Here is an 8,222-nt window from a genome sequence, read left to right as displayed (position 1 = left end):
AATGTACTTATGACAAAAATATTGCCTTAGTTAATTTATCGCGGCTAATAAACCTAAAAGGGAAGCCGGTAGGAATCGGGTGCATGGACGCTTCGCCTGTTATACATATTATTGCATTACCTTGTAACTATGTCTTTGTATGGCAGTGCGATTTCAGTTAGAAAACCACCGCATAGGTCTTGTTTCGAAACCTAACACTAGAATATTTATTACAAATGTTACGAGCTTAATGATTTATGACGAATTAAGAGTATCAGATAACCATTTTTACTAACGGTAGCTGGAAATCGGAGTACGGTGTAGACTCAGTTTTGCTGTGCATAAAAATATAGTTAGGTACTTAAAAACATATGTACCAATGCTGAGATCTAAAAGAAATACGGATCATAATTGTCTGAGCCTATCCGCTTCATAGACAAGAGAGTGCATCAGTTTTGCGATACACTTTAGCCGTTAGCTCCTCTTTACCGAATCTGAACATATATATTTTCTTTTAAATACAAACACAATACGTATACAATATTTGCTCGTGGTGGTAGTTTGACCATAATCATAGAGACTATTTTATAAAATTTTGATATTTTTATAATCACATTTTTTTCTGCTACTGACGTTGGCACTTGTAAAATAGAACTTGATAAGTTCATACCCTAGATCGTCGGAAACGAAACTTGCAGGTCAAGTGGACGATTTTTTGTGTCGTATTAAGGAAATACAGTCGAAATTACATACAAACAAAAAGTTTGTATGTAATGTAGTAACTTCTTTAATATAATGACTCATAATCACACCGATTACAGTCGCCATTATAGATGTTTTGAATTGGATTTTTTTCCTCTATTAAATTGATAACCAACGCGGAAGTAAGCCGTGCTGTATCACGTATCTCGTATACATTACAAAAACCGAAGCCTCGCAAGATCTGGCGCAGTTCAGTCACTTAGGCTAAGCATAATTTGGGTTACGCTCCTGTCCGACGGCAGTATGGGATTTGCCGTGGGGTTATCCAATTTGAGGTTCAAGGGGAAGGGGAAGGTCGTTGAACTGTCCACGTGGACGCGAAACCGGATCTTAAGTTGTTTAAAAGGGCTGTTGTGGTGGTTTATTTATTGAAAGCATTAAGTGTTCATGGGCTTTTGAGAAGAAGATTTAATGTTGTTTCTGATCGGACAAGTCGTGAGACTGGAGTACGTACCTATATTAAAATTTAATAAACGAAATGTACCTCAATGTGTATGACATAAAATATATTTTTCAAAACAAAACATTTACTTTTTTATTATGTCAAGACGATCAAGTTTAGATGTCTTCATAAGAATCCATTAGTACTTAGTTTAATATATATAAGTCACACAAAACGGAAAACGAAACCAAAATATTACACAATATGTAGAAGCGGTTTGAGGAATGTCTGATTTTCCATATTCAAACTCAAATTTAAGATTTTTTTTATTTTTAAATATCAAACATTGTAACAGATAAAAGCAAGAAATTTTGTTTTGATTTTGAATTAATTAGATAAACAGGATTATCGACAAGGCTTGACATCCATTTAGATCTCAATTCTATTAACGGCAAAGTTGATAACCACGCATACTCTTAATATAAACATTGGCTGCCCTGTTTCACTTCATGTTTTTGATGGGATTGTACATTACTTGAGATTGTAAATACTTAATCTATTTCATTTACTTTCTCCAAATTCGTCTGCGATAGAGTTAATTTAGATTCCAATCCTAAATTTGAAACTTAATCAAATGTCAAGAGTAAGGCCGCTTATATTAAATTCTGAATAATTCAAAAAAATACGTAAATTACGTGTAATCTGATATCGCAAAATTTTAATCTGTACCTAAAAAATTGATTAAATGACTTGATTGAGATAACAAAGAAGGTTAATCAAAACACTACTGACCTACGGTAATTTATTATTTGGAAAAAAAACATAGTAATTTTAATGACACCGAGTAAAAGGATAGAACGTAAAGCCATGCCAGTATCTCAGAAGGATAAACGAAGATGGAATTAGTTAGAAACAATGTTCTAAGTAACCAGGTGCGTAGCTACTGCCGTGTCAGCAGTATCAATAATACGAGGCCCTCAAACTGTAGGGGCCTCACTTAGACCATACTTAATTTAAACTTAAGCGAGTCCCCAAAAATGTTCCTGGGGGTCCCTGATTTTTTTTTAATATAGGGCTCCTGTGGCTAGCTACGTTACTATCAGTAAACAACCATTACAACTACGTCATTTCATTTACTTTCTCCAAATTCCACTGCGATAGAGTTAAGTCGTGTGATAGTGTACCGTTCAAGGTTTTTAAGATTTCGATGCCAATCCTAAATTTGAAATGCAATAAAATGTCAAGAGGAAGGCCGCTTATATTCAATTCTGAATAATTAAAAAAAACACGTAAATTACTTGTTTTCCGACATCTCAAAATTTTAAACTGCATCTCAAAAATGGTTTAAATGACATTATTGAGATAACAATGAAGGTTAATCAAAACACTACTGACCTACGATAATATATTACTTGGAAAAAAAACATAGTAATTTTTTAGGATTCCGTTGACACCGAGTAAAAGTATAGAACGTAAAGCCATGCCAGTATCTCAGAAGGATAAACGAAGATGGAATTAGTTAGAAACAATGTTCTAAGTAACCAGGTGCGTAGCTACTGCCGTGTCAGCAGTATCAATAATACGAGGCCCTCAAACTGTAGGGGCCTCACTTAGACCATACTTAAGTTAAACTTAAGCGAGTCCCCAAAAGTGTTCCTGGAGGTCCCTAACAAAATTTTAATACAGGGCCCCTGTGACAAGCTATGTTACTATCAGTAAATAACCATCACAACTACGTCTCTACCAGTAAACTATTGTTATAATTGGCTTATAATCAAGATATTGTATTCCGCAAATAAATTATCCGTAATCAGTCGTTAAGCTGCAACTTTTTCAATTCAGTGTTTGGAGTGTGGCACATCGACAAAATAAATTATTAATTAAACTAATTAATTTATTTATGTATGTAAACATTATTACAATAGTGTGTAAAAGTAAACGTAATGCCATTGAGGCATTCTCGTCCAGTCTACCTTCGTGTGAAGGAGATATGAGGCTATCAATAATAATTTCTTATGTTTACACGAATTTTAGATGAAGTTGAACTATTTTTCGGATTTAATCGCGGCTTTCTATATTATTATTTTGTACCGACGTTTCGAAGTCGGCTGTTTCGTGGTCACGAGACTATCAATATTTCGTTTGATCACAACTACCCGTTAAAATATGAATGGGCACAATTTAGTTTAAAACTTCAATTCCTAAAATACTGGCAAGCCTTATATGTAACTTTTTAATATATATCTATAGTTACGTAGGTATGCATAACACACTCTTGACCGTTTTTATTTTAATTATAGTTAGGTGGTTGACATGTGGTTCAAATTTAGAGTCATTATGCAAAATTAATTCTTATGAAAAAATATTTAACTGCTAGATTATGCATGGACACGATTATAGCTGAGATAAAGATTATTTATTATATTACATAAATACATAGTTTGACAATTAAATGTGGTCAAGACTGGATAATTGTTCCATCGTATTTATTAATAAACTGAATTAAGTTCATTTAAATCGATCAAAAATGTAACTTCATTTTAATATACTTCATTGATGTAAGACAATATCGTAAGCTTTTCAGGGAGTTTGTAGCAAAAATAAATAAACTGTTTCGGCCGAGTGAACTCCTTACCTGATGATCCAATTATCCGCGTCGTGCCTTTCATTTGCATGCATTTGATACAATTTTGCAAATATTTTTTTTTTTTGGGTTTTACCGCAGTTTTTTATATGAAAATTTTCTTCCCAAGTTTCGAAACTTTGCAGCCTTCATGGTCGCGAGGCGGACCAAATGACTTTTCTTTAATACATTTTTTTTAATTTAACAGTCGCATACAGATATGCGACAGCAAAACTTAGTTAGAATATATACATAAAAAAGATGATGTAGAATGGATTTTTGATCTTATTGGCTATAGCAGATGAAATGAATTTGAATTAAAAAACGCTTTTCTGAGATATGAGGCCGATAAAGAAACTTATATGTGTTGGAGGTACCGGTTATAGTTGTTAACATTAACATTAATATAATTAGTTATTCTTTTAACATACATTCATATAGTTGCGAGTGACTAAACATACAGCATATTGTACAAGCAGCCACAAAATTAGTGGACCATTTTTAAAATTTATTTTTTATTTTATGAATTTAAAATATAATTTCAAATCGCCTTTCAAATGTTATCTATATACGAGTATATAAAAATGAATCTCTATTTCCCTTGGTCATCGCATCACGCGTGAACGAGTGGACCTATTTCACTATTTTTTTGTTGTTGTGTTTGTTATTGTCAGGATAAGGTTCTTATGAAAGAAATAATTCAAAAAATTGAGCGGAAAATTAGAAAATTTAAGAAAACTTAACCAAAACATTAATTTTATATAACTGTCAATTTGTTTGAAGTAACTGTCAGCGATTAACAGAATGCGCGCTGCAAATTCATAGTTAAGACGGGACAACGTCTGTTGGGCCAGCTAGTTTAATATATTATCTAAAATACAATATTATGTTTGAATATGTAATGGTGTCATGTGTCACCTATCCAGAGCCACGGGTGACTTTCGATCCCACATATTCCAAAATTGAAACAAATATCTGACGCGGGATTCAAATCCACGGCTTTTCATTTCATATTGGCTATGAGGAAGGCCAGTATGTTCGTGATGAAACCCATCCAACTGGTTTTCCGACGGATTTTAAACGCTTAGCAAATATTTTTATAATATAGAAACAACTGATTGAACATGATTGGACCTTGTTTGATTGAAAATTAATGTTTTAATTTTATTACTTAATACGTACTTGTAATTTAGACCCGGTTTATAGCCAGTATTATATACAGCGGCTTTACAAAAGTGGTCTATCTAGCAAACTAAACTGAAGGAAAAGTTTGTCGATATCATTTGATGGACGGTGAAACTATCTGCAATGTGGCTGTTTTATACGAGACTAATGGCAATGTGACTCCACTGCAACTAATGGTAAGTGGATTGACGAGAGATGATTACCCCTCGGCAGTCGAGACAATTATGCCGGTCTGTTGGAACCAGATATACATAGACTAATCCCGGAACGCGACACACCTTGTGTTCGGTGGTCGCTATCCGGGCTGATATAAAATATATCCTACCACCAGCAGATACATATATTGTAATTAGTATTACATACATACATAACATCACGCATTTATCCCCGAAGGGGTATGCAGAGGCGCAACTAGGGCACCCACTTTTCGCCAAGTATGTTCCTTCCTATGATGTGATAGGGGGCGAGCCTATCGCCATATCGGGCACAAATTCTAGACTCCGGGCTGATACTGAGCAGAAAAACCCAAATATCACTTTGCCCGACCCGGGATTCGAACCCAGGACCTCAGAGCGCTATTGTACCGGGCATTCAATACAACTACACCACCGAGGCAGTCCTGTAATTAGTATTAGCTAGTAATAAATCACGAGTGGCATATGGACCTGTACTAATTACTATCTTCCGTCAACCCGCACATGGCGTCCCTGCCAGGATACCGAAGCCCCTCGTCAAATTTTCATTCGGTTGGTAAGGTCAGGGTGGTCTAAAGGACGGAATACCGTCTATGGGGTATATCCGGTTTTGCAATTCAAGGCGTTCTAATCGAAGGCCAGGTTTATTAGCCGTATAGGTGAATATGGGATTTTTAGACTTTTACCTATATGGCTACCAAAGGTGTTCTTGGATTAGATCGTTCGTAATTACAATGAGACGGATTCGCCCTTCTAGACGGAATAGGGCTCCCTGATGTTAATGAAATTTATTTGGTCGGTTGTTGACTTTAGAAATATCTGAGATAATTGCTTGTTGCAACATTTGAATGTTACTTAATACGTTTAGAACGTACGGGCGGCTTGTTTGCGCCTCATGATATTTCATTTACCATAAAAACCCAACATAAAGCCGTCACTTCAAGTCGGGCTTGTATACTGATCGATTCAACCCATACATGCTTTAGAGTAGATATATATTTGTAACATTTTCGTTATTATCGCAATGACATAATTACAAATGAGTCCTTTTCAAAATAGTGAAATCAAGTGGCGTGGTAATTATGTCGAAAAAATTATATTTCAATAGCTTCGGCTACATACTATAGGTATATTATAAATGGTTCTTCGAGGTCACTGAATATATTTAAAAACAAAAATAGTATGATTTATGTCAATAAATAGTTTTTTATAATTAATTAATATTGTCATTAGTGGTTTGGCTAATGAACTGGATTTATAAATGTATTTATATTTCCTTAATTAAAACAGGTAAAATTTATAGAATATGGTTTAGTTTTTTGAACACTAATTTATCTATTTTACAGACTTAATTTATAGTTGCATTCCTAGAATGCTAGTCCAATCGCAGACTTATCTTGTCTGAGAATCAAATCAAATCTTAAAATTTTCACAGCTAATGACTACTACAATAATTTTATAAACAATAAATATGGAGTTCAACTAGTTCAATAATGTCGTGTTTCGAAAAACAAAACTGTTACGTCTGCGAAGAACCTTATCAATTTTTTTAACAAGCCAGTAAACGAGTATGTTTATTACCTACGATACAGAATAATTATGAATTCCTTCCGGCCTTATATTAAAGGAAAAGGGTTTTAGAAATGGTGGAGTTTTTGTGCCCCGAACACATCATGAACACGAATGTATGTGAAAATGTAACTTTGTTAGAGGTAAACAAAGAAACCGCTAAACGGATTTGGATGAAATCTGGCACACGGATGGACTATGTCCTGAAATAACAAACACGCTACTTTATACCCCGGCTTTTGCTTCCGTAGAAAATATATTTTGTATTTTTAATTTCATTTTTTAATCTACAGCATTGATGTCGTACAGGCCCAATGCTCATGACTTAGGCAGTTTTATAGTAGAAAAACCTTTCCGCAGGGCCAAAGCCGTGAGTAATTCCTACCCCAATTTCCCAAACAGATTCGCCTTTTATACAAATATCCACCTAGATTTCCTCAGGTCGTTGCTCGAACTCGGAACTAGAATTATTATAACCGTTATCAGTTCTAATAATTCTTACATTCTACAGTATTATTACGCTGTCTGAATCGTGTATAATGTATGCAAACACAGATTGTTAATCAATCTTATAAAGGTCTTCGACCTCCGAATGTTTATGCGTTAATAATCCTGGATTTACTGGGTTTTTGATTTTTTCTAACGGACTACTCCACTACAGTAAGTGTAGTATATTCTTAATGAGACAGTAATTAAAGGTCATGCGTCTATAAAGACATCCATAAGGAGAATTTTATATAGCATAACTATAAACCTCAGTGTTTTTTATGCATATAATATCCAATTATTGGACTTATAAAATAAATGAAATAATAATGTATAGTTGTATATTTATATACAGGTTTGCTAGCGGTATTATGTTAGTTTAGTTACAACCGGCAATATGTAGAGTCTTTTAATAATAAATGCAATAGTATGTTTTGAGTTTGTTTCACAAGTTTCAAGTAAATTTTATTTCATAGTTATTATATGAAAACGTAATGTAGATGTACTCATTTTATTACCACTTAGTTGGGAGCATAGAATAGAGTGTCTCTTGTCGCTTGTACATTTATTGTCGAGTAGCATTACTCAGAAGTAGTTAACGTACTGTCACTTAGTGGTTTATTATATTATCTGGGGCCTTATTCTCTATCCCGTACGTTTTAACAGTGCGTAACAAGCACGTAACACAACGCATCATGTTTAGGACTATAGAAACTTGGCTTACAGAATACCATTCCACGCACATTTCTCGAAGATAACATGACACGGCCGCGTTACGCGTTTACACTACCATACAGAATGAGGGCCCAGCACTGTATTATAGTTCCATTTTTGGCACGGGTCTCCTCTGCTGATAGGGTGTTAGGTCTTGGTCGACTACTCTGGTCTAGTACAGGTTGTCAGACTTCATATTCCTTAGAAATTCTTAAAAAGATCTTCTTAGGTATGCAGGTTTCCTCTCGATGATTTTGTTTATTAAGTATTTTAAGGTAATTGAAGAGTTTCTATGAACGCTGTAGCCTATATATTACGCATAATAAAT

The sequence above is a fragment of the Manduca sexta genome, chromosome 17 (genome assembly GCF_014839805.1).
Source record: "Manduca sexta isolate Smith_Timp_Sample1 chromosome 17, JHU_Msex_v1.0, whole genome shotgun sequence".
NCBI lineage: Eukaryota > Metazoa > Arthropoda > Insecta > Lepidoptera > Sphingidae > Manduca > Manduca sexta.
Note: the sequence above shows the minus strand (reverse complement) of the source record.